Source organism: Ictidomys tridecemlineatus, chromosome 11 (assembly GCF_052094955.1).
Source record: "Ictidomys tridecemlineatus isolate mIctTri1 chromosome 11, mIctTri1.hap1, whole genome shotgun sequence".
Taxonomy (NCBI): domain Eukaryota; kingdom Metazoa; phylum Chordata; class Mammalia; order Rodentia; family Sciuridae; genus Ictidomys; species Ictidomys tridecemlineatus.
The window spans coordinates 115,758,784-115,786,476 of NC_135487.1; the positions used below are offsets into that span (position 1 = coordinate 115,758,784).

Consider the following 27,693-nt stretch of genomic DNA (forward strand, 5'->3'; position numbering starts at 1 on the left):
GCAGGCTTGTAAGCACTCTTTACACCCAGAAACAGCCCAGGCAAGAGGCATCCCTCCCATGGGCAGGCTCCTTGGCTAGCTGCCATTTAATTTTGGAGAACTGTCCTCCAGATACAGCCAATGTTTTCCTTCATTTACTTTTTATCTATTTCACTAGTTTAAAAGCTATTACAAAGAACATTCACAGTGGAACATCTCAGCATTGATACAGTCAATGGTAGGGTGTTTGATGCCCCTCAGACTCCCAGGCCAGCACTTTTGACAAGTGATTTCAGTGTAAAAACTACCGCTTCAGCCTGTTGTACCTATTTCTCTTTTCCTAACAGCTTAACAACTTTTAGAAAATCAGACTACTGGGTGGACCACAGGTAAATAGTTCTCTTACTTTTTCAAAGGAAAATTGAAAAACTAACATAGAGGTAACCCTTTGAAAATTACCTCTACTGGTCACCTTGTTTTGTAGCAATGATCACATTCTGGGCCTAAATCAAAGGATCTTCTATGACTAAGTTCCATAATAATATGGCATTTTAACAATTTATTGGCATGGAATAACTATGCCAGAAAAGAAAACTATTTTTCTTCAGGCTAAAATGAACTGAGTTCCTTTTATTTTATTTTTTCCCAGCCGTTTTTTAATCAGGAAGATACTCAGTTGCAACTAATTACATTTAGATCACTGCTCAAAAATAAAAACCTGAATGTGTTTATCCATTCCAATTCCAAAAATATCAGCCATTAACTCTTTAAAATGTTTAAAATTACTTCTCAAGAAGGTCCCTCATTTCACATCTCTCTCTTAACTCCTTCTCTGTTCACTACAGAGAATAAAAGAAATCTAATTTAAACATGGAATCTTATATTTGATAATGAATAATTAATATAGGCAAGGAACAGTAAGGGATATTTTACCTTCAGAAACTGACTTTAAAATGGCTGATGGTCCCCAAACTCAATGAGCTTAAAAGACAGAGTAGGCCTCTTCCTCTTGATACATGTGGATCCTTCTAAGAGGGGAGTGGGGTGCCTAGTAAGAAATGTTACAGCCCAGCCACATGTGGGAAAGGAATGGATCCTTGATGGGCCTTGGTTTGCCTCAATGTGCCTGGAGTCCTTACTGGGTTCTTTCAATCTGGAAAATAATCATCAACTTAAAAATTTGTCATCTGTTGCTTCTTTGAACAATTTTGTCCTATGTTTTTTCCCTTAGGTCTCAATTTGGAACACTATCACGTATTGAACTTCCCAGGTTGATTCCGTAATTTGCTAATTATCTTTTCTCTCATCATTTGTATTTCTACTTTATTTTTCAGTTGATGCTGTCATTAAAAATTTTTTTTCAATCCTTCTACTGACTTGTTTATTTTTAGTTGGACTCTCATGTTTTTTATTTCCAAGCATTCTTCGATTACTTCTTTATGACAGTATCCTATTTTTATTTTTATATGCCATATCTTTTAACTTTGTGTTTTGTTTTCCCAGGTTTCCTTTCTGGTCTGCGTGCGCTATCTCTGTTTTCTGCAACTTCTTCCCTTCATTTACTTATTTTGATCTCTCTTTTTTCAAAAATTTTATTTTGTGTGTGTGTACACATACATCCCCAGCCCCCTTTTTTTTTTTTTAATTTTAAGACAGGGTCTCCCTAAGTTGCTGAGGCTGGCCTCAAACTTAGGATCCTCCTGCCTCAGCCTCTGAAGTCACTGCGATTACAGACATATGCAACCATATGTGGCTCAATTTGATCCTTATTTTGATTTATTTTAGCAGGCAGGGCATAGATTTTTTTGAAACTGAAAGTGAAAGTAACAATCCATAAAGTAGAGAGGAGTGGGCCCAGCAAAAGAGGGGCTTAAGACTTCTCTTTAAAAAAAAAAAAAAATTATATATATATATATATATATATATAGTGATTTTGGGATCCCCACTCATATTCAAGGAAGGAAAAAATAAAAAAGTGACTAAAATGCTGGCAGGGGGTGAGGAAAATTGTCTAGAAGGTTCCATTGACTAGTGAGCTCTTTCATAAAACAACCAGGTAGAAAACTGGCTTTCTACTTGCAAAAACCTTCAACAGGTCCAAGCCTACATATATTTTCTCTGGGACACTATTTTTCCAGAGAAAAATCTTACAATCAATATTTTAGAAATGGAAGGGAGCATCAGAGTCCTCCCACTTCGATGTGAACACTCTTACTTAAGGTCTTTTGATTTGGAACTTCACAATCCTGCCTTATCCAACAATTAGGACCTTTATGTCTAAGTTTTCCAGCACCATTCACCTTATTTGCCATCAATATCCCTTCCTGTAGACTTTGGACTAAAGACGTTGCTTGTTAGCTTATGCTCTGTTGAAACCATTAATACCAACTCCTATATTCAATTTTTAGAAAGCTATTATGACTTCTGTGGGGTGTGAGAAAGTGTTGGGGAATGAATTGGATGGAGCAGGTTGTGTTCCATGCTTTTGTGATTGTGTCAAGGTATAACCAAATGTTGCATTTCCACACTTTTGTGATTGTGTCAAGGTGTATCCAGGTGTTGCATTTAACTAAAAAGAATTTTAAAAAATCATTACTAAAACTAGTTTTGAAAAAAAAGTTGTAAAAGTATATTTTACTAAAATGTCTTATTTTATTGTTTTAAAAAAGTTTTCTCAGAAAAAAAATAAAATTGTTGAAGCCAAATATAGTGACACATGCTTGTAATTCGAGAGATACAGGAAGCTGAGGCAGGAGGATCACAAGTTCAAGTCTAGCTTCAGTAACTTAGCAACACCCCATCTCAAAAAATGTTAAAAGGCTGGGGATATCGCTCGGTGGAGTGTCTCTGGGTTCAAGATCCAGGACCAGGAAAAAAAAAAAAAGTTGTGTGAAATTGCTTTATTGACTACTCTCTCTCCTATTTTCTTTGGCCTACTGATTATTTCACTGGGGCTTCAGAATGGAGAGGTGATAAATACACGTAGCCAATCAGCCAAGTTCCACCACCATTTTCTCACACATTGGTGAGGCCTTCAGGAATATGCTAACATAATTCTCTGTATCAACCTTAGTGATGCTAAAACTCTGATGGAAGCAGCCTCTTCTTATTTCAAACAATAAGAGGGAAGGGCTGGTCCAGATGCAGAGAGAAGATTCTGATGGTAACAGTTCAATTAGACTGGAAGGATGAGGCCAGTGGTGGAAAAGGAGAGGAGCAGCTGGATTCAAGGGCTGATCTAGAAGTAAAAGCAACAGCACCTGGGGCTGGATTGGATATGGGCCAGGAGGAAGAGCAGGGAATCAAGAGGGCGGTTTTTAAGGTTTGTGCTGTGCACACCAAGTGGTGCCAGTCACTGCATCGGGATAAGGAAATGATACCAGATTTATGAAAAAAGACCAAGAGTTTGATTTTGGACACAGATTTTTTGAGGTGTCTTTGAGAAATCCAAGAAGAGATGTTACATAAGCAGTGGTTATGTAAATAGAATTTGGAGTCAGAAAAGAGATCTAAGCCAGAAATACAAATTCTGGATTATCTGTGGAGATTTGCAAATGTATAAGAGATTAGCAAGGAGGAGAGTCAGGAGAAAAAAAGAAATGCCAATAATGTATTTATAGACACACCTTGATATGAAACCAAAGGAAATGACATTTTTAGACCTCTGTGGCTGACTATGGTTTGAACAGGTCTCCTAGAAATTTGTGTGTTGAAAACTTAATCCCCAATGAAACAGTTTGGGGAGGTGGAGCCCAGTGAAAGGTGCAGAGGTTCTCTTAGTTAATAGATTAATGCCATTATAAAAAGGGTTCTTTGGATTGAGTTTCTTATCTCGAGTCCTCTTTCCCTTCCATCCTGCAAACAAACAGCAAGAAGGGCCTTGCCAAACGAAAGCCAGCACTTTGATCTCAGACTTCCCAACTTCCAGAACCATGAGAAATAAATGCTCTATCAATCACCTCGTCTGTGATATTCTGTTATAGCAACACAAAACATTCTATTTTTTTAAATTGGTGCTTGACAGATATACAGAAAGGTGAAATTCACTGAGGGATATTCATATATGTACATAGCATAATTTGGTCAACTTCAATCCACCATGTGCTTCCCTTTTTCCCACTCCTCCCTCCCCATCAGTCCCCTTCTTCTACTCCACTGATCTCCCTTCTATTTTCATGGGATCCCTCCCTTCCACATTTTTATTCCTTATTTTGCTTTACCTTCCACATATGAGAGAACACACTTGGCCCTTGACTTTCTAAGTCTGGCTTATTTTACTTACCATGACATTCTCCATTTCCATCCCTTTACCATCAAATGCCATAATTTCTTTCTACTTAATGGCTGATTAAAACTCCATTGTGTATATATACCACATTTTCTTTGTCTATTCATCTGTTGACTGTTACTTAGGCTTTTTTCATAATTTGGCTATTGTGAATTGTGCTCTATAAACATTGATGTGCATGTGTATCATTGTAGCATGCTATTTTCAGTTCTTTTGGATAAACACTAAAGACTGGGATAGCTGAGTCATATGGTGGTTCTATTACTAGTCTTTTGAGGAATCTCCATACTGCTTCTAAAGTGGTTGTACTAAAAATAAATAAAAAGTATTTGTACTAATTTGTTGTCCCCAACAATGTATAAGTGTACCTTTCGCCCCACATCCTCGGCAGCATTTATTATTATTTGTCTTCATGATGATTACCAGTCTAGTTGGAGTAAGATGAAGCCTTAGTTAAATGTAGTTTTTTATACTGTTCTTATTTAGATTACTGGTAGCTTTAGCCACCATCTCCCCCCCACAGTAATTAATAATGTTTTGCACTTAGCTGCTATTCAATTAACTTTTTAGATGTGATAACTGTTAAGTAGGAACAAAAGCATGCTCAGTCTACATAATTTGCAATTAAAAGTAGCTATAAATTCTTGGTGAACCAGATACACTATTTTCACTTCATAAAAATATTAGTTAACCTAAATATGATCCTGTATTCTTCATTCTCTCATGCTGTGAATTAACGAAACTTTCTCATTAGAATGTCATTAGATTTTCACTATGATGAAGTTTCTCTCCTCCAAACAATAATGAATACCCACAAATTTAAACTAAAAGAGAAGATGTGACACAATTCATTCTTGTGAGATTTTATGAAGAAAACTTTGAGAGCCTGCAGCATCTGAAAACAGAGAGGATCTCTTGATCAGGATCCCACCTTTGCTGTGGTCAATGAAACAATTAAGTCTTCTGGAAAAACACAGAAATTTCACGGACAACAAGTTTGGTGTTCCTCCAGTTTATATTTATCATGAGTAATGCTTCTTTTTTCCACAGGTGAAATTTTAATTTGACAGACCAAATATGTATCCAAAATGCTGGATGGAAAGGAAAGAGGACCTTAGAAAATCAAACCAGGTGTCATAGTCTCTGGAAGGGACTTCATCTACTCTCTTCAAACAAAAATCAACCTAGAGAAATTTCCACTTTTTGCTTCACCTGAAATACCCTTTGCCCATCTACCATTTTCTCTATCAGGCAAGCCTCGCTTTAATCCCCTATGGCCACCCTGAAGACAGACAGACAGACAGACACACACACACACACACACACACACATACACACACACAGACACACACACTTTCTGTAAGGCCCATGTGAACATGAGCTGCACTGAGTCTCTCAAAATAAGACAGCTGCCTTTCATCTGAATTCATACCACTCTTGACTCATAATTCAGTTCCAGCAACCTGAAACACTCTATTGCAATGATCTGTTTACCTCCCTTTTCCCAGCTCAATCTTACAACTGGAATATATCCACAGCAAATCTAGATCTGGAGATGCACAACACTGACTTTCATTCAGAGCACCTGACATACAATTGATACCAAAATTTTATTGAACAGATGGTATTGTATTGATAACAAATTTAGTCACCTGATTTTAGGAGAAGGACAATGTATTACTTTCCTTTTGCTACTATAAAATATTACCACATTTTTAGTGGTTTAAAATAATACAAATTTGCTAGGTACAGTGATGCAGGCCTATAGTCTCTGCATCTCAGGAGACTGAGGCAGGAGGATAACAAGTTCAAGACCAGCCTCAGCAACTTACTAAGACCATTTCAAAAAAATTTAAAAAAATTTTTTTTTAGACAGGCATTGTGGCACATGCCTATAATCCTAGTGACTCAGGAGGCTGAAACAGGAGGATCACGAGTTCAAAGCCAGCCTCATCAAAAGTGAGGTGCTAAGCAACTCAGTGAAACCCTATATCTAAATAAAATACAAAATAGGGCTGGGGATGTGGCTCAGTGGTTGAGTGCCCCTGAGTTCAATCCCCGGTATGGATAGATAGATAGACAGATAGATAGACAGATAGATAGATAGATAGATAGATAGATAGATAGATAGATAGATAGATAGATAGATAGATAGATAGCTGGCTAGGGATAGTACCTCAGTGGTAAAGCACTCCTGGATTCAATCACCAGTAATACTTCCCCTCCAAATTTATTCTCTTTAGGTTCTAGAGGTTAGAAGTCTCAAATAAATCTGCAGGGATATACTTTTTATAAAATATCTAAGGGAATATAAATATATATATTTTTATTTTTCTAGCTTCTAAAGGCTGCCTTCCATCAGTGGCCTCTGGTTCCTTCCTTCATATCAGGGCAGGAGAATAACATAGACTGTTTCAGTCTTTCTGACCCTAATACCTTGTCTTATAAGGACCTCTGTGATTAAATCGGATCTACCAGTATAACCCAGGACAATCTCCCCATATAAATTATCTTAATCACATCTGTTGCCATATAAGGTGACATCAGGGCATATTTGATTCAAGGAGGACATGACAGATGACAACGTATTCTAATTAAGTGATTATTAATTTGGAAAGGTATTACTCTATTTATCAGAGAGATTTATTTCTGCCAAGTATATACCTGAACTTATATAGTTAAATAAATATCAAAGCAGATACTTTGGGAATACAATAAATTTCAATGAAATAATTATTGCTTATTTCCTTAAAGAAGATATTTCAAAACCAATATATAAACACATCAATATCAGTCTCATTACTTTGCAACCACATCTCCATTTTTAGCTAGAATAGCATTGTAGTGAGTTTACTACAATAGGTAATCATACTTGGTTTCAAATGACCCTAAGACATTAACAAAGAAATACAAATATCTACCCTGTTGATAATCAGGAGTGAGTTCCAAGATCTAGATGCTGTTTCCTTTTGTATTGTATTGTTTTCAGTACTGGGTGAACCTAGGGACACCCTACCACTGAGCTACATCCCCAGCCTTTTGTGAGACAAGGGCTTGCTAAGTTTCAAGGCTGGCATTGAACTTTCAGTCCTCCTGCCTCAGCCTCCCAAACTCCTGGGATTACAGGTGTGTACCATTGTACCTGGCTAGATGCGGTTTTTAAAAGAGACATGCCAAAGAGTATACATTATCAGGTGCTGCTTAATATGACTCAGGCTCTGATCCATTGGTCACAACTTGCCTCTACTATTCAACAAACATTTATATTTAGAGAAATGTAAATGCAGGCAAGTTAAATTAGAGAACATGTCTAATTATATGAATGCCTGTAGATTACATGCATCAATTACAAAGCTCTCATCTGCATTAATGCTGACATTATAAAACTGACATTTGAAAATGTATATTTCTCCATTTCCTATGTTAGATGCTGGGGGCTTGATTTCATAGGTTTCAAGCCTCCACCCTAAGATCTGAGAACCCAGATGATCTGTAATGCAGGGATATATTTCACAATCATATACACATGGCTTCACAAACACACACTCATTCCACATGGGCTATCCGGAATTGCTACAGCTGTATATATTTTAAGCTTCTGACAACAAACCCCCATTAGAAACTTTATAGGTAAAGCTGAGCTCTGTCACTTGGCCTTGATATATGGCACTCTTGGTGGTCACTAAAGCCCCATTCGTAACCATGACATCGTTCTTTATTCTTCCCTTAGAAACAAAATCACTACATTTTCAAAGGGGGAGAAGTTAGAAGGGATTCTGAGAGAAAACAAAACACAAACAAATGAAGTGGAATAAGTAAGCAGTTGCTAATGTGGTTTTTGAGAGTATCTTAGTTTCTGGGAGAAAAAAAAAGTATAGATTTTTAAAATTACAAATAAATAGGGAATAAAAGCAACTAGAAAATCTAACAGCCAAATTCTTTCTCTAACATAAGCCAAATTTCAGAAACTTAACTAATCTTAAAATAAGACCTGCAACTTCAAAATACACATGGCTATGTTTAATGCTTTTCAAAACATTTAAAATCCTTAACACTTTTTGACTGTGTATTTACATCATATGAATTTAAAATAATTGAAAGTACATTTAATGATTTTTAGCAGTTCAAAAAATCTCACATATAGTTAAATTCCACAAGAAAATGCAAAAACCAGATCAAAACCATATAAATATTGAGTAATGGAACTATGTTTATGAAATTCCAAACATAGAAAGGCAGAGTTAAACTATTATGTAAAACTTGAACAAAACATTTTCAAAAGTAATCACAAAAATGAAAAATTCATGGAAAAGAAAATCAGACACTAGCAGCATCCTAAGACTGTCTATTCAAACATAAGAGACTGTTGTATTGTTAGAAATAGACTGCTGTGCTTATAGAGGGAAACCAGTACTTTCTTTCAAGTGTTTATAATTAATAGTCTGATTTACAGCTCCAGAAACATCTTAGGAATGCCTTTATGAACGTGGGATAGTCTTTCAAAAGTCTGGAAATGTTGCTCAAATCAGTCACCCAAAAGCAATTTAATTCAGAAAAGATGAGAGAACAACTGGGGTGTGGTCATGGAGAGAACATGTGTATACAAACACATGGGCTCTCTGTCCCAGATAATGAGAATCACAACCAGACAACCCTATGAGAAATCTCCTTTTCTAGCCGGTATCAGCAATGGTAAACAGCAGATGCTAAACCTTACCATGGCGGCCACAGACGGAGGGAAAGGGCCTGTATTAGGCAGGGTTCTTAAGTTTACACATAAAATCAGCCATCAGAGGTCCTAATAGAACACACCAAACATTGTCCCCTCACCACTGAAAACCCTCATTACATCCTTTGCCAACCCCCAAATTATCCCCATTGTTGACTTTATATCAAACCCACTAGGTTTATAAGCACTTAAATGCAGCATTTAATGATGATAAATCCTAAAGAGACCCACTTAACTTATCTCAGAGGTAAACTGGTTTGTGGGCACACGACCCTGTCTGAGAACTCACATATAAGAGGGAAGCAACATAGAGAATTAAAAAATGACATGAACTGAACATCAACAGCTGTCAGAATATCACCCAGTCCCACAACACGTCAGCTGGGCACTATTGTCAGATGATTTCCACTGCACATTTCAAGGGTGTTATTATGGGGAGACGTGAATATCTGGAGCTGGGAGTTAGGCCAGGGAAGAGAAGACATGTGGAACTACAAAAGACCATTTATGTATCAACACGGGGAGTAAATAGAGGTGAGAAAGAAGAATTGTGAGACATAGTGCCAGATTACATGGAAGAAGAAGATTACAGATAAAATGAGTGATTGGAGCTGCAGAGTATGCCTCCCATCTAGTCGGGCTGTTCATATGGCAATATTCCTCTAACCACCATCACCACCTCCTACATCCCACTCAAATTCCTGGTGTGGCACACAGGGGTAAGGGGACACTGCAGGGCATACAAAAAATTACTAAGATATGGTTCCTGTTCTTATGGGGCTCACGGGCATTCCATTGTCATAAATACTGTGTGACAAAGAAGGATGATGAAAGGTTTTCCAGGCAGAGAAGGAAAGAGGGGAGCATAAGGGCTGGGGGAGACTGGGTAAGAACAAGTGCAGAAAGCTCTAGACAGTGTTAAGCAAATGCAAACAGTCCTGTGCTGGAGGAAATGAGGAAGGAGTGGTTTGAAACAAGGCTCAAAATCTAGCCAGGGAACAGATTCTGGCCAATGTTTTAAATATCCAAAACAAAGCAATAAATCTGAAATACTTGATTAATGGAATTGCTTAAAGGAAGAAACGTTCTCACCAAAATTTAGCTAAAGAAGAGAAGCTTTTATGGCCAGAAGAAAAATCTAAAGAGATGGAAGCTTAATCAGATCCAGCAACTAGGCTGTGCTCATCGTGAACCATGGCACCAAGTTGGTCCTCTAGGCCTGAAGACACCACCCATAAAATGGCAGCCACTAGCACTGCAGATGAGGTTGCCTCTGACAGTGTCCACACACATGCCTGGCTTTCTTACTCTTCACAAAGATACTTAAAGGCACTTAGATAAAAGGACATATACATATGTGAACTTCGCTGGTTTCCTCCGTCCTCCAGATATGCCAACTCCCTGGTCTTGGTCAACTTCTTTCCAGAGCTCCTTTTCTAAATACTCCTCCAACCAAAAGTTTCTGCTGCATCTGTCATAAGTATAGGCCTGCATATGGGTGGCTGTGTAATAAGCTAAATTTTTATTATCTTAGACCCCTACCTGCCCATCTGTGCTCTTATTTTCTCTCCAATATGATTCTTTCACCTATAACTCCTTATCTTTCTGACCAATGCTTGTAAAAGGGCTGAACAAAAGTTAGCCTGACCTAGGAACAACTTGAAGCAAGAAGAGGATGCCCTGTAAGTGGTAGGCACTAGAAGTATTAAATGACTGTAGAGTTCATGCAGAATAACTGATTTCTTAATGAGGGACACATTCACAGGCAGTTGTTGATATGTGGTTGGAGAGCACAGAGTCAAAAAATCAAAGGCCCTAGCTGGGTACACCAGTGCACAGCTGTAATCCCAACCACTGGGAGGCTGAGGCAGGAGGATAACAAGTTCAAGATCAGTCTGAGCAACTTAGCAAGATCCTGTCACGAGATAAAAATAAAAAGGATTGTGGATGAAGTTCTACCATTGTAGAGCACCCCAGGGTTCAATCTGCAATACCAATAAAATAAAAAATTAAAGTCCCAGGCATCCCAAGACTCAGACCAAATGTATTAGGGACCCTAAGACTATGAGAAATTACTTTGGCATCATCAAGCACTTATTCTCAAGAGACAGGAGACCCCATTACTCCACATAAGAAGCCACACATTTATGTGTGCATGTGCATATTTTGGGAGGTGTCTATGGAAGAGGAATAACAATGTGTATGAGTCTGAGAGAGGAAGAGGGAAAGACTAAGTGTGCTTCCACATCTAGGGAGGCAAAGTGGACAAGGAGGGTGAGTGATGCTGGCATTCAAGGATGCTCAATTTATACAAGCGGGTCAAAAAGGACACAGCAAGTTAAATAGTGTCTACGACCAGTGTAGTCTTTAGTCAACAACTGAAAACCCCAAGGATTCACAAAGAGAATCTCTTGTTTTTTGTTTATGTTGTGGTACTGGGGATTAAACCCAGGGGTGCTATACCACTGAGCAACATCCCTAACCCTTTTTATTTTTCATTTTGAGAGAGGGTCTCCCTAAGTTGCCCAAGCTGACCTCAAACTTGCAATCACTGGTAGACTAGTTTGTGGGCACACTACCCTCTCTGAGAACTCACATGTAAGAAGGAAGCAACACTGCATCCAGATAGAAGTCAGAATGTCATGGAGACCTTTCAGAAGGGGAATAAAATCCATTAGAAGATTAAGTTTGGCTCAAAGTCAAAGTAAGGAAAACAGCTACAGGAACATTTACCAACATATCAGATGACAGACGGTCAAAATCATCTTTCAGATGCTCTGCCATATTCCAGATATATTCTCATGGGCTGGACTCTGTGTACAGTTGATACTTGATTTCCTACCTCCACACCTTTACTGCACTTTACCCAATTCTTATTAATTGTATTTCTTTCCATAACATCTGGGCCTGCTTGCTCCTGTAGAAAATAATCACTGAAGCTGGGTGCCCTGGAGCACTCTGGTAATCCCAGTGACTCAGGAGGCTGAGGCAGAAGGATCAAAAGTTCAATACCAATCTCAGAAACCTAGCAAGATCCTCAACAACTTAGTGAGACCTTGCCTCAAAATAAAAAATAAAAAGAACTGGGAATGTAGCTCACTGGTAAAGAGCCCCTGCATTTAATCCCTAGTACCAGAATAGAAATAAAAGAAAAACTGGCCTACTTTTGTTTTTTCAACCTTTCTGTTGTGCATGCAATAAGTTCACAATATTACAGAAGTCATTCTCCAAAGGATCCACTTGACCTTGCTTGTTTCAGGCCACTGAATAAAACTCTTACTCTGGCTAGGACTCCTGTCCTGATCAGCACCTTATTACACAGCAGTGAAACATGGAGACAGGAGAAATCAGAGAATATGGATACCACAAAACAATTCATTGCCTGCCTGTAAAACAAATAATCTTCAACAGTAAATGCCCTGCATCTAAAATCTCACCCCCAAGCCAGCCACCCAGATCTCTTGGCAAGAAATAGTAGAAGAAACAGCCTCCTGGGAAAGGGTCTGAAACGCTGACTCCTGTTTGCCCAGGGACAGCTGGAAAGGCAAGTGCAGGAAAAATGCTGACCCTAGCTTCCTGAGGAAGAGCCACCTCATTCACAAATCCCAAAGATGAGGTGGGGGTGGGAGTGATGGATCTATAATACAAACTCTGGGAGCCACTTCAAAATAAGATGCTGTCAAGGTCATCTCTGAGCCCTTGTACTTTAGAACAGCCCAACAGACGCTAATTAACCCTCCTGATTCCACAGCCCCAGGGGAGATGGTGTTAACCTGAGCACATTCAATAGGTACTATTCCTGGAATTCTAAAAGCTTTTTAGAGGGCCTTTGGAAGAAAAGCATTTGACGGTATCATAGAATGCCTGGTATCATAGAATGCTGGAACTGAAATGGACCACAAAGAATCTCCTTAGGGAGGAAACAGGAATTGTGGAAAGAATATGGACTTGGAGAAAAAATTGGAACCAAAGGCAGATCAGACATCTACCATCTGTGTGAGCCCCGGGAAGTTATTCAAACCATCTAAGCCTCAGCCTCTCTATCTGCAAAGGATACAACATACACCACAAACTGTATTGGTAAAATGCCTGGCTCTGTTCCTGGCTCATTGTGGTCTAGAGTTACAACATAATTTGCAATATTTGATAGACTATGATATACTCTAAAGTACTATAGTAGCTTATAACTTAGAGCAACCTATCTGCATATCCCTTCTTTGTACTCACTCACTAGTCCCATCCTCTCATGCTCACCACTGTAAACACATCTACATACATACCGAAGGCCTCATATTCCTTACTGTGCCCATCACCTGCTATGCCCAGAAAGGTGGTAGTGGAGCTCTCTTGCCAGCTCTACCTCTTTAGCAGTCCAAGTTTCTTGCCCCTCTGTTTGCTCTTGAGACATTCTCACCTCTGTCCAACGGGCACTTCGGCTCTGCTATTTCCTGCTCCTATGTGCTAATCTCCTTTCCATCAAAGCCTTTGGCCTCTGTTGGGGAAATTAGCCATGGGCACATGTGGCAGGGGCAATGTTAATGTTCACCCATTCACACACATGATGGTCCTCCCAAGCTGCTCCTGGTCACCAGAAATCTCAGCTAGATGGCATGTGTTCTACAAACAAACTTGAGCCCCCAATACAATAATGAGAACCAGGCCTCCCAATAACTAAATGCTCACTTAATGAGGACTTAATCCATAAACATTTATCAAGAACTTACTGTGGCCAAAACCTACTATGAGATGAAAATGAGGCACGGACTAAAAAATTTAGAGACAATGACACAAACATTTCATCCTTCATCAGAAGGTAATACTAGAATAATGAAAAGGGTACTTTATGTACATTTTATTTTATTTGTGGTACTGGGGATTTAACCCAAAGGTGTAAAAAAAATAAATAAATAAAAGATCTAGGGATGTAGGCTCGATGGTAAAGTGCTCCTGGATTCAATTCCCAGTTCGAGGGGGAAAAAAATGAAGTTTGTGCATTTTAGAGAAACCAGCTTATGTTAACTCTTTCCAGGTGCGTGACAGGGATTAAGATATCCTGCTTCTTATGAACTGTGACCAGACAGGCCAATGGGGGCTCAGGACCACAACTGTCTGTTGCTCTGTTTAAATGGTTAGACCATAGTGCTACCGTGGCAATGCAGAGAAGGCTGGTTGAGGAAAGGTGTGGTTAGAGAAGGGTGGTGCGGTTAGAGGAAACCAGTAGGATGTTTTTTTTTTTTAATTTAAGGGAGACAATTGCTGTTGACATTCCTGTCTAATAGACTTATATTTAGAATATATAAATGATTATCAAAACTTGCCAGATGCAGTGGTGCCCACCTGTAACCCTGACTTGAGATGCTGAAGCAGGAGGATCACAACCTGGGCAACTTACTGAGATCCTGTCTCAAAATAAAAAATAAAAGGTCAGAAATAGAGTACCTCTGGATTCAATCCCCAGGACCACAAAGAAAAAAAAGTTTTCAAAACTCATAAGAAAACAATCCAATTTTTAAAAAGTAGGTAAAAGATTTGAACAGACACTTAACCTAGCATGTGTGAGGCACTGGGTTCGATTCTCAGCACCACATAAAATAAAGGTCCATCAACAACTTAAAAAAATATTTTTTAAAAAAAGGTATGTAGATGGCAAACAAGCTTATGAACAGATGTTCAGCATCATTAGTCATAATGAAAATGCAAATTAAAATCATAATGAGAGGCCACTATATAACTCTAAGAATGGCTAATAATTTTAAAGATTGGCCATATCAAATGTTGATGAAGGTGCTAGGGAACTGGAATTCTCAAACATTGCTGTTGGCAACACAGAATGGAGCTGGCCCACTGGAGAAAGGTTTGCAGTGTCTTCAGATGCTAAACGTACACCAGCCATATGACACAGCCATTCCACTTCTAGGTATTTGCTCAACAAAAATGAAATCATATATGTGTGCAGAGATTTGTGAATGTTCATAGCAGTTTTAACTATAATAGGCAAAACTGGAAGCAACTGAGATGTCCATCAGCAGCTGCCTTTTTGACATTGCTTTTTGAATGAGACATTTTAAAATCCTGTCAACTAATCAGGTTTGGTAGAGAAATGGATGTTTTGGTCTAAACATCTGTTTAGACCAAAATACTGGACTGATTTTTTAGTATACCCAAAGTAAAATATTCTTTTTGGCAATGAGTTGCTGGTCCTTTCCTCTAAGACTCAGGTGTATTGTTTTAATGATAGATGATGAGAGATGAAAGTTTATCTTTTTCATCAAACCAAATTGTTTAAAAGAACATACTTAGCTCTATCCACTTTCTCTTTTAAAGCATTTTATTTATACTAGCATTAAAACATTGGGGGAAAGGTCACTCTCCCAAAGATGGCAGTCCAGATGCCTTTGTGGCTAGAATTCTTCCCAAAGAGACAAGAGTAGCAGCCAAGAAAAAAAAAAGTTTCAAAGGAAGATGGAGTAACAACCACCTGCCCATGAGAGACCTGAGATTTCTGTGATACGTATGCATCTGTTGAGATTCCCTTTAAAATCCATTTTTTTATTTCATAATTTTTAGCTCCTGATATATGCTGAGCATGGAGATACAGGAAATAAGATTTGGCTCAGTCTTGTCTTTAAAAAATCTTATAGTCCAGTGAAGAGAAAGGCAAATGCACAGGACAATAAACAATGATTAATGCTGTGGTGGAGATGGCCATTGGATGCTGCTAAAAGAGCACAAGAGTCCTTAATAAAGGATGCGGTGGTGATTGATCAGGAAGCACTTCATAATTCCTCTTAGATATCTTACCTTGGTGCTGGGTGTTATGGCATGAATTCCTAACATTAGTAGGAGAAAATGGTCTTTCTATCTAAGGTATTATATAGTATTGTGACGAGAATGAGCTTAATACACATTGGAATACGATGACTGAGTTAACAGTAGTATGATGTGGTAGAAATAATACTGCTGTGAGAGTCAATGAGGACACAGAGAACCTGGAATGCTTGCATGCTGCTAGTAGAAATGCAAACTAGAATAGTCACTTTGGAAAAACTTGGTAGTCTCTTAAAAAGTTAAACGTATATCTATTGTCATGGTCTGGATGTGAGGTGTCCTCCAAAAGCTCCTGTGTTTTAATGCAGGAATATTCAGAGGTAAAATGATTAGATTATGAGGATGATAACCTGAGTGGTACATCCTAGTTTGTATGGACTACCTGGGTGGACTGTAGTCAGGTGGAGCATGGCTGGAGAAGGTAGGTCACTGGGGGCATGTCCTAGAAGGGTGCATCTTCCCTGCAATCCCATTTCCCCCCATAAATGCACCTCAACCTGCTTCTTTGCTGTCATGAGTTGAGCACACTTCTCCACCATGCCCTTCTGCCATGATGTTCTGCCTCATCTTGGGCCCAGAGCAATGGACTTGGCCAACCACAAACCAAACCTCTGGAACTGTGAACCCAAATAAACTTTCCCTCCTCTAAGTTATTCTTGTCAGGTATTTTGGTCACAGTGATAAAAAGCTGACCAATACACCTGACATATGATCCAACTATTTCACTTTGTGGTATCTCTCAAAGGGAAATGAAAGCATATTTCAATGCAAAGACTTATATGTGAATGCTCATAGTAGCTTTAACTGGCCTCGAATCTGCTTCTACTAAGTTTTTAAAAAATACTTTAATTGTAGATGAACACAATACTTTCATTTTTGACATTTTTTATGTAGTGCTAAGGATTGAATCCAGTCCCTCACATGTGCTAGGTAAGCACTCTACCACTGACTACAATCCAGCCCCCTACTTGGCTTTTAAATTATGGACACACCATTTACTAGGTCTGTCGGCTTCCGTTTTTAAAAATTCTAATATGAAGAGCTAGTATATGATGGGTCAGGTCCATTCTAGCTCTCCTGTTTGTACTGTGTTGAGGAAAGATCTAAACAGGAAGGAGCACGGCCAGTTTATCCTCTTGGAGAAATTTGCCTCCATGAAGCAGAGAAGATGTTGTTGAGAAGAAATGCCATCCATTATAAGGTTGAGAAAAATTGTGGGAGTCAGAGATTTTTAAATCTCTGGAAATAATTCTGTAGAAATTATATTTAAAGCTAAATCATAGAATGAATCTCACTTACTAAGGAGCAAGGCCATCGTCCTGTCAGCTGCCACCCTTCAAAAATCCCTTTTTGATAGTCTGGTTTTATATTAGTGCTAGATTCTTGTTGGTTATCAACAAAGACATATACACAAGGATTAGAACTCCTACCATGTCTTGAATCATCCTGGTTTTGCCCTTCCTGCTTGTAGGGCCGACCAGTGCCACCAACCTTATGATTGGAAGGCATTTTCTCTCCTTGCCTCTTTCTTTCATAATCCTTCCTTTCTGGTCCCTTAAAACAGATGATTCTGATCTGAGAGTATCCCCACAGTGCATAATAGTGTTATTTGAAATAAGAACATTATAAGGAACTTTTGCAGAATGAGAGGAACTGAACTGTGTTTTCTAGTCTCTGTCCCATCCAATAGCACCTGAATGTTCCATTATCTGACTTCTGGAGTGCCCAGGGTTGAGTGACCTTTCTGGAATAGATGTATGGTGTTACAGTCCCTCCTGGCAGCTTTGTAAGCACTTATTTCATAAGATGAACTTCAAGGATGTGAAAGATATGGAAAAGCTGTTAGACTTGGGTAGCAGCGGTATGATTTCTGCTCTTGCTTCTCTTTCTAGACTCCAGAGCTTCCCCAACTCCTATTCTCTGTGTGTAGCAGGTTTGACAAAAAAACTGTCAGATTCAGTTTTTGTTTCCTCCCAAGGTATCCTCTTTCTATCCCTATTATTACAGAGAAACTTTCCTGAAATTGCAGCATCTTAGTCCCTATTGAAATTATCCTCCCAGGATTACCTGGTGAAAAGGTCTAATTGTCAGACTTGATGGGTATACATGATCTGATGGCCTCGACAAAAAGGCAGTGGTGAGCACATATTCTGTGGTCTCTTCCACAATTTTAATATTACAGTAATTGGTATCTACATTTTAAATGGAAAACCAAATGACACAAAAAAATTATTATGGTTCTGCCTGGAATAATAAAAGTCAAAAGTCTTCTGTAGACACAGGTGTGGCAGTTGAAGTAACCCATTACCATGGGGTTTGACAAATGATAGATAATTCTTTGATAAGGTTTTTTATCATAGGAAATGGACTGGCAGTAACTATCCATGACATAAAAGAGACAACTGAAGCTCAGGCAGAGGAAATAGCCAACGTCATGCAAATAAGTGATGAGACTGATCTTCAAATTCTGATCTGACTCGATGCTAAGATGTTATCCGTATGCTTTTTTTTATGTGTTTGTTATTTATGGAACTTTCCTAATTTATTCATAATATTCTTTCATTAGATTTTAAAACTGAACACTTTAATAGCAGTGGGTATTGTGAGGTTGTAGCAAAAATCAAAGTGACTTTTACTGTGCTTCTCTTTCACCTGGAAAAAGTTTTAGAAGAGATTGGGTGGAGAGTTTTCTTTCAACCCTGCAGCTCAAGTATTTGGGTCTGGACCATGCTGATGAGCATCACACTTGAATGTTTGCTCTAGAGATCCTGGATGAAGGGCCCAGTAGATGAGTGGAGATGATGAGTGGAGGTCATTCTTATTCACTCCAACACAATCAACAAGAAACATGAGCATTCATGTCCTTAATTCATTTCTTCTGGAGATTAGACATTTTGTTATATACACACCATTAAAGTCATCAGGGATCCACCTCAATGTCTTTTTCATCTTGACTTAAATCCAACTCTTCTTGTTTTCTTCTCCATCAAACCACAACCACCACCACCCCCCTTCCTTACTGTCAAGGGGTGATGGACAATAGATGGTAGCAACAGTTTCTATGGTAACAGCATCTGAGTCATCTCCTTGGAAACCTGCATAAAGGCCTTCCATCTCCAGACCAGCTCAGTGCAACTTCCAAGGGCTTTGTTCCCTTGAATGGATCAGCATGGGGGAGCAAGCTCTCCTGGGCTTTGGCCACTGCAGTTTCCTTTGGCTCCCAATGCTCAGGGCACTTTGGATATAGAGTTGGATTCAACCAGATATGGGGGATGGTGGGGTGGAGAGTGCTTTTCTCAGCCTAGCCCAAAGTCAGAATGTATTTTCCCTGGTCCAGCACCAGATTCCCTGCAGACTTAGCCAATAGATATCTCACTATTTTAGATGTCCATATGACTCAACCAGGCTCCCACAGTGACCATCTATGGAAAGAATAAAGCAATATTGCATCTGAACACAGATGAGCTGGATATTTTGGCATGGTCATGAAGAGAATCCTGAAATAGGGCACCATGGGGCAACTTGTAAGAGTTCCTTTCCTTATGGTGTCCTTCAAAGTCAGCAGTTTTGTTAGTTTACTGAAAGCAGAATGGTTTCCAACAGCTAAGAGGATTAATTCTCTTGTCATCATCCACACCAAGTAAGAATCACAAACACTCCCATTGTGCTTCATATTTTCCAGATCATTTTCACATACATGAGGTCAATTAATCATTTATTCAATTGTTCAACACATGTGGACTTAAATCCTACTATGTACCATGTAGTAGGAATTCGAGACATAATAGTGAAAGAAAAATAGATCTAGTCCCTGCCCTAATGAAGTTTATAGATATGAAAATGAATGATAATCAGATAATTACAGGTGAGTGTAAGCATTTGTGTTATCTTTTCATTTTTGTGAACAAAATACCTGAGAAGCTACAGGAGGAAAAGTTTATTTTGAGCTCATAATTTCAGAGATTCAGTCCATAATCAGCCAACTCCAGTGCTCTGGGCCCAAGGTAGGCAGAACATAATGGCAGAAAGGCAAGGTGGACGGAAGCTTATAAGCTCATGGCAGCCAGAAGTAGAAAAGAGAGAGAGACTGCACACACAAGCATGTGGTGCCAGGAACAAAATGTAAACCCAAAGACACACCCCTCAGTGGCCTACTTCCTCTGTCTACAGGGTACCTGCCTCTAGTCATCACCCAGGACAGCAGTCCTTTCAAATTATTAATCTATCCATTGATTAGGTTACAGCTCTCATAATCTAAGCCTTTCACCTCTGTACATTCCTCCATTGTCTCACGTGAGGTTTTGGTGGACACTTCACATTCAAACCATAACAACATTCAACATGGATCTGCTCTAAAAGAGCAGGTACATGGTATCAGAGTAATGACAGGAGGATTTGACCTATTGGGGACATGTTCCCTTAAGAAGTATTGGAGGAATAGTAACCAATAGGGCCTTTACGGACAAGGAAGCAAAGACTTTGAAGGGTGAAAAGATCTCCCCATAGTTATACTAACACTAAATCTAAAATGACAGTTGTGAGAAGTGAACCCAGGACTTGGGCAGTCAAATCCTACTCCTGGTTACCTATGCTGTTGCTCAGAGCAAGGCCTAGAGTCTGTCTTAGGCCAGATAGACAAAGGGGTTCTCCCATTTCTCTTTTCATGGATGTTCTGATCAGTTTTAGGCCTGGAACCTTATTATTATTATTATTATTATTATTATTATTATTATTATTATTATTATTATTATTATTATTATTTGCAGTCAAGAGATTGAACCCAGGGGCACTTTACCACTATATATCCCCAGCCCTTCAATTTTTTTGTACTTTATTTTATTTTGAAACAGGGTCTCACTGAGTTACTAAGGCTGACCTGGAATTTTCGATCCTCCTGCTTCAGCCTCTTGAGTCACTGGAATTACAGGCATACACCAGAAAGATGCACTAACTTCAAATCTTCAAATGAGTAGTTCTCAATGGGGAGCAGTTTTGCCCTCCAATATCTGGCCATATCAAAGACATTTTTCTTTATTACAACTGGGCAGGAAAATAGTTGCTATCAGCATCTAGTGAGAAGCCAGAAATACTGCTAAACAAATGCACAAATAAGCCACCTACAAAAAGAATTATCTGGAAATTCTGTTTTACATTTATTAACAGATTTTTTTTAATATGGCAACAGAAATAAGGTGCAGTAGAAATCATACTGAATAGAGAGCCAGGAACTCTGAATTCTCTCCCCACCTCTGTCAACCAACATGTTGTGTAACCTCAGACAAAGCACTTAATCTCTTAAAATACCACATTCCTCATCTGTATAATACAAGGGGCTAACCTAAATTATCTCTAAATTCTCCTCCAGTAGTAAGAAAATGTAATCCTATGATTATTTATTCAAAACCACATAGAGCTTACAGCAGTCATGAAAATATCCCTGCATTCCATGCTTAAGGAGTTTAACAAGATGGTGACACAGGATGTGCCAAAGGAGTAGACTATGAGAATGTCCCACAGGGAAGAGTGGAAACCAAATGCTGATCCTCCAGAGAGTAAAGACAGGCTTCTGGAACCTGCCCAGCAGTCTTGGGATCCATGTATTCCCTAAATAGACCCTGTCCCACCAATCAGACTCCCCCTCTGTCCACCATTCCACCCACACTAGCTCAACTTCAGTGATACAAATATGACATAAAGAACAAATCTGAATTTCACAGCAGAGCTGGTAAAAACACCTTCATGGCCAATTCACCTGGAAGAGCCAGTCTCCAACTTAAAAGTAAGACCCTGCCAATAATAAAGTGTCCTTGAAAATTAGATAGAGCTGTGATAGGAGGAAAGTCGCCTCATAGCAAGACCCTGGGACTCACCTCAAACAACAGATCTTGCTGCAAACCCAGGCAAAACAAGCCCTGAATCCTAATCAAGTTTCTGTCACTCATGCCCTGGGGTGGTAAGGGGATCCTTCACCAATTCTTATAACAGCTATTTTGCAGGTTAAATGAGGTTGAAAATTGCTCCTCTGGGTCTCTGCAAGAACGGACAGCTAAACTTTGGATAGCTCATGGGTAAAGTTCTTTAATTTCAAACTTGACTAAAAATTAGAAACATTAATTAAGAAAGAATACTTACTTGCCTCTCAGAAGCAATCCCAAGAGCTGCTTCTACACAGTCCTGATGAAAACACATGACTTTCTGCTTTAGTAGGTGGGTTAAAAGCGGGGGCTAAGGCCAGCTCCTAGGGAGCAAGGCTGAGGCAGGAGGACAGAAAGTTCAAGGTCAGTCAGCCTTGGAAGCTTAGGGAGATCCTGTCCCAAAATAAAAAAGAAAAATGGCGGGGGGTGTAGCTCAGTGTCAGAGCGCCTATGGGTTCAATCCCCAGTACCACCAAAAAAAAAAAAAAAATAGTGACTATCTTGGTCTCTGAAAGGATATATGTTCCTATGCTGGAGCCCACTGCTCCTCACCTTCGCCTGCCTCATTCGCTTCTCCTCCCTCTCCACTAACCAGTGTATGTATGGCAGGACCCTGAGGAGCTTGCCTTTATTTTCCAGTTACAGCCTTACCCTCTTACCTCCTTGGGGCCTGTCTGCCACAGTAACCCTTACCTGACCCTCTGAAGCAAAACCACTGCAGACTCTTGCAAACAGTTGAACTAATCAAGATGTCAGGCCCAAAGCAGAGAGTACTGTTTATTACCAGATTAAAGACTGAGAACAGTAGGCTTCCACGGTGACGATCCTTATTTAATCAGGCTCCTGCTTTGCCTGCTGTGGTGGAGGGGGCTGTATGTCGGTGTACTAGGGGGGATGCCAAACCCAAAGCAACATGCAAAATAAATTCCTCTTTATTAAAGAATGCTCATTTAACTTCCTCTCTTCTGTTTTTGCCTGCCCCCTCCTTCCCAAAGACTAATTAGCAATAAAAGCTGAGAGGCAGCTGGAGGTTTTATGCTCACGACTGAACTGGAAGATGTAGGTAATTTCTTTTGTCCTGATTTGAGCCCTTTCTCCACTGGATCATCTGAGCCACTGCTCCCATCAATTCTTGGAAGTTGATGATTATAGATACTATTTCTATATAACAAATTACATCTGCAGTCTAACCACCATTTTCTTTTGCTCATGATTTTGTGGGTGAGGAATGCAGAGAGGGTTGGCTGGGCAGTTCATGTCAGGGTTTGTCATGCAGACAGTCACAGAAGGATGTTGGCCAGGACTGCAGTCATCTGAGGGCTTCACTAGGCTGGACAGCCAAGATGGCTCACTCACACGCTGGCAGATATGCTGGCTGTCAACTGGGAGCCCAGCTGGAGGTGTCGCCAGAGTGCCCACACGTGGCCTCTCCAGCACGGCTCTATCAAACTAGTCTGCTTCTGACTTGGCAGCTAGCATCCCTCAGAGTGAGCGGTAGTTGGCCTGGCCATTTCTTGGACCCAGTCTCAGAAGTCAGATACATCTATTACATTCTGTTGTTTAAGTGAATCATGAAGGGCAGCCCAGAATTCAAGGAGAACAGTCACAGACTCCACTTCTCAATGAGACTGGGCTGTCAAATAATTTGCAGACATATTCTAAAACCCTCAACTGACCTGTTCGATTGTCTTAAAATTTCCATCCGGTTGAAATCAGGAACTGTGTTCACTACTCTCTCAATCCTAGCTGAGTGTCTGGTACATAGTGGGTGCTTAATAAACAGATGCAGGATGAATAAAGGAATAAAAGAATAAATGAATTTCTAGAGTAAGGAAACTTCTAGATCAATTTTTTGAGAGGAGGCAGGAAGATCACAAATTTAAAGGCAGCCTCAAAAACTTAGCGAGACCCTGCCTCAAAATAAAGTAAAAAAAGTAAAAATGGCTGGGTTATGTAGCTCAGTGGTAGAGTGCCCCTGGGTTCAATCCCCAGTACTATGAAAAGGTGTGTGTGGGGGGGGCAATAGTACACCTCACAGAGTCATGAGGATAAACTGACTCAATATGTGCCAAATGGCCAGAGCTGCCTAGCCCAGCACAAGTAGGAAGCAAGTATAATTAGCTGTTATCATCACTGCAGCCTTCATAGACCTTTCTGCCCTCTGAACTCCACTCTCTCCCCCAAAATGCCTTGCGCTCCCATGCTTTTCCAAATGCAACTTCCTCTGGAAAGGGTCAATCTTTTAGAGCAGCCCACTCAGAGTGCCTGGCATATGCTAAAGACTATCTCCAATGCTGGCGATTATGATTCTTCTTGGAATGTTCTTTCCCACCTCTCCTCAACTCCTTTGTGTGGCTAGTTCAAGTCATTCCTCAAGTCTCAGTTCAGATTTTCTTCCCAAGAAGCCTTCCCTTCCACCCTAAATCTACATAGGGTATCTTTTGAATTAGGGTCACTGCTGGTCCCTGTGGGCCTTGCTGTGGGTTTCAAAAAGGTTCCCCTTCCTCCAGGTAGTACATGTCTTGAAGAAAAGAGTACGGGCTTGCACTTGTCCCTTTAGCCAAGAGCCCTTTTGCAGCCACACTGCATAGCTGTGCACCCTGCTCTGCTTCCAGTGTGCATCCATCACATTTATCATATTTCTCTGTGATCCTTCCTTTTCTTATCTATACCATTTCAGTCGACTCTAAACTCTGCCAGGGCAAGGCCACAATGCTATAAACCAAATCTCCAGTACTTTGTATACTACCCAGAACTTAATAAGTGCTCAATAAATAATAATCACTGAGGCACAGCCTGGCTCAGCAGACACCAGGACTCCAAGATGGCATCAGTCATGCTAATGAAAGAGAAGAAACTCATGGATGTCAAATTAGGGGAGCTTCCAAGCTGGATACTGATGTGGGATTTTACCCCTAAAGACACTGTGGAAGCATTTCAGAGAGGTTACTACCGGTACTACAACACTTACATCAACGGGAAGAAGGGGAGCATTGCGGGAGTCAACATGGTGCTGGCAGCATACATGCTTTTCAGCCACTGCCTTTCTTACAAGAACTTCAAGCACACACGGCAACATAAGTACCACTGAAGAGAGGCCAGTGTGGAGAACATACTATGCACTCCTGATTGGGACTGCCTCCCCTATGAAGAACTGAAATCATGACCTCATCACGGAACTCTTTCACATCCTGAGCATCAACACCCAATAAAAGGGTAAAATAATAATAATAATAATAATAATAATAATAATAATAATAATAATAATAATTGTTGAATACATGAATGGACCATGGAGGAGGACCATATAATATTATATTCTTATATCCTTTCTTTAAGATTGCTTGTATCTTCCACAGTATTCTAGTAGAGACACAAAGGCACTAAACAACATGTTGACCTTTTATTATTACCCACACATTTATGGATTTTGTCTTCAGTGGATGGAACACAGATGGTGGTTTCCAGACTCTTCATTCACAGTAACAGTGTAATTTGGACTCCACTGGGAAGCATGCAGTGCTATAAGGTCCCTCATCCAGGTGGCTAATGGTACCTCTGCAATTGCAACTCAACCTAGTGAATGGCTATTCTAGGACCCAGGTGAGCTTGCCCAGGCTTGGCCAGAATGTACAAGCCTAAAATATTTCCTGGAACAATTCAGAAAGTGCTGGATGCGAGGACTGCACCTAGGCACTGCCCATATGGCCAGAGACAGGAACCCTGAGTCCCATGCCTCAACACAGACCCACTGGCCACATGGTGCTGCAGAACTTGGGCCAATCAGGAAGTTAGTGTGATCTCTGTATTTAAGGAAATTGGCAGTAGCTCTGGCTTACTAAAAAGGAGGGACAATAAAACAATATGGCACCCTCACCTGGGCAGTTAAGGCATGGGTTTCAATTAGTGTGTCTAGGGTGTTAGGTGGGTGGATGCGCAAGGAAGATGCAAAGCTGTATGGTGGTGGGAGCGGCACCAATCTGAATACCAGGCAGGCTGGTCGGAGCTTTGGCTCCATATTACTGGACAAATCACTTCTCTCTACATTTGTGTCCTCAGTGTTAGCTGGTAATAATATAGAGCCCTTTCTACTTCCAAGAATTTTTTTCTATTTGGTACTGGATTGAACCCTGGGTGTAGAACCCAAAGGTTGCTCTACCACTGAGCCACATCCCCAGCCATTTTTATTTTTTTATTTTGAGACAAGAACTCAGTAAATTGCCCAAGCTAGCTCAAACTTGCAATCTTCCTGCCTCAAACCACCCACGAACCTGGGGTTACAGATGTGCACCACCATACCTAGCTTTTTGGAATGACTTTGAGAATCAAATCAGACAAACACAAGTAAAAGCAATTTAAAAGTAAATAATGCTATTATTATTGAGTTGTATAATTCCTCTACATTATCTCCCTACTTCTGGGCTGCTTTTCCTGTTGGGATGCTCTCCTGTTGCCTTGGTCCTTCATCACGGCATCAGTTAGCCCATTTGCCTTAGGTAGTGATATGACTCCTCTGGGTACATCCCAAGTTTCTTGGGGACAATGATCTCATCATGTATTTTCTTGGGTCCTTATGACTCAACACAATTTTCAGATAGCAGCCTCACTGAAAATTGGCTTACTGAATATAAACATGTGGTTTACCTATGTGGTTGAGTGTGCACACACCTATATGTTCAAACTTACCATTTTCAGAGATTCAGGCCATAGGAACAATAAAGAAATTCCTTCAGGGAAAGGAACCAAAGAGTGGAATTATTATATCAAATTTTACTTTACTCAAAATTGAGCTACAAAGTTGAATTTTAGAAATATATGATGTTAAAATCCAGTCCAGCCTGGTGCACTGGATTTTATAATTTTATAATTCCAGTGACACAGGAGACTGAGGCAGGAAGATAACAAATTTGAGGACAATCTGGGAAATATAGGAGAACTTTTCTCAAAAAAAAAAAAGAGTTGGGGATATAACTAAGTGGTAAGGCACCCCTGGATTTAATCCCCAGTAACATATACACATACACACACACACACACACACACACACACACACACACACACACACAGTTCAATCCAATCAAATAACTGGAAAAAGAAACTTGCAATAAGATAATATAATCTGAGATTATGAGAGTTACTTTAAACTGGGTGTGGTGGCTCTCACGCTTGTAATTCCAGTGATTTGGGAGACTAAGACAGGAGAATCAAAAATTTGAGACCAGTCTGGGAAACTTAGTGAGACTTTGTCTCAAAATTAAAAATAAGTTTAAAAAATTACTGGGGATGTAGCTCAGTGGTATCAGTGGTAAAGTGCTCCTGGGTTCAACCCCCAGTACCAAAAGCCAAACGAAACAACAGTTACCTTACAAACACTTGTTTCACATAAGCCTCATCAACTCACCCACGAGCACCTGCCTGTATCAGCAGATGCCATCTGGGGGCTCACATCTAATTTGGCTTCAGTAATATTCTTACAGTAAAAAACTTTGTAATCATAACCAGTAAAAGTTGGCCATTAGTCAAAATATCTGAATGCAAAGAATCATAGAAAATGATATGTGCATACCTTAAACATTTTAAGATAAAACATATAAACATATATGTTTACTCACAGATTGAAGGCCTTTCCTCTAGGTAGAGGTCCGCAGATGAACTTCCTAAAGTCTTTCTTGCATAAATAACATATTATCTCTAATTTCTAGTTTTGCTTTCATCCAAGTAGATTAAGACTAAAAGACATTTGGCTAAGTAACATGGATGCAGGACACTTCTATAGTTTTCAGTTTTCCTCTAACATTTTTATTGTTATCTTCTTCTCCATGCCTAATTCACTGGTGACTTTTTTGTAGCAACTCACTTTAAAAATTTTTTTGATTTATTTTTATTTTTTAATTTATTCTAATTTGTTATATATGACAGAAAAAAGCATTACAATTCACATTACACATATAAAGC

General features: G+C 39.7%; 1 protein-coding gene and 1 pseudogene across 6 annotated transcripts in view; one reads left to right on the forward strand and one right to left on the reverse strand.

The window, feature by feature from the left end:
- The window catches only part of Nos1ap (nitric oxide synthase 1 adaptor protein), a 297,916-nt gene that overhangs the window by 98,446 nt on the left and 171,777 nt on the right, over positions 1-27,693 (reverse strand). The window lies entirely within an intron of this gene.
- LOC101959976 (ATP synthase F(0) complex subunit f, mitochondrial pseudogene) lies at positions 24,564-24,830 on the forward strand (annotated as a pseudogene).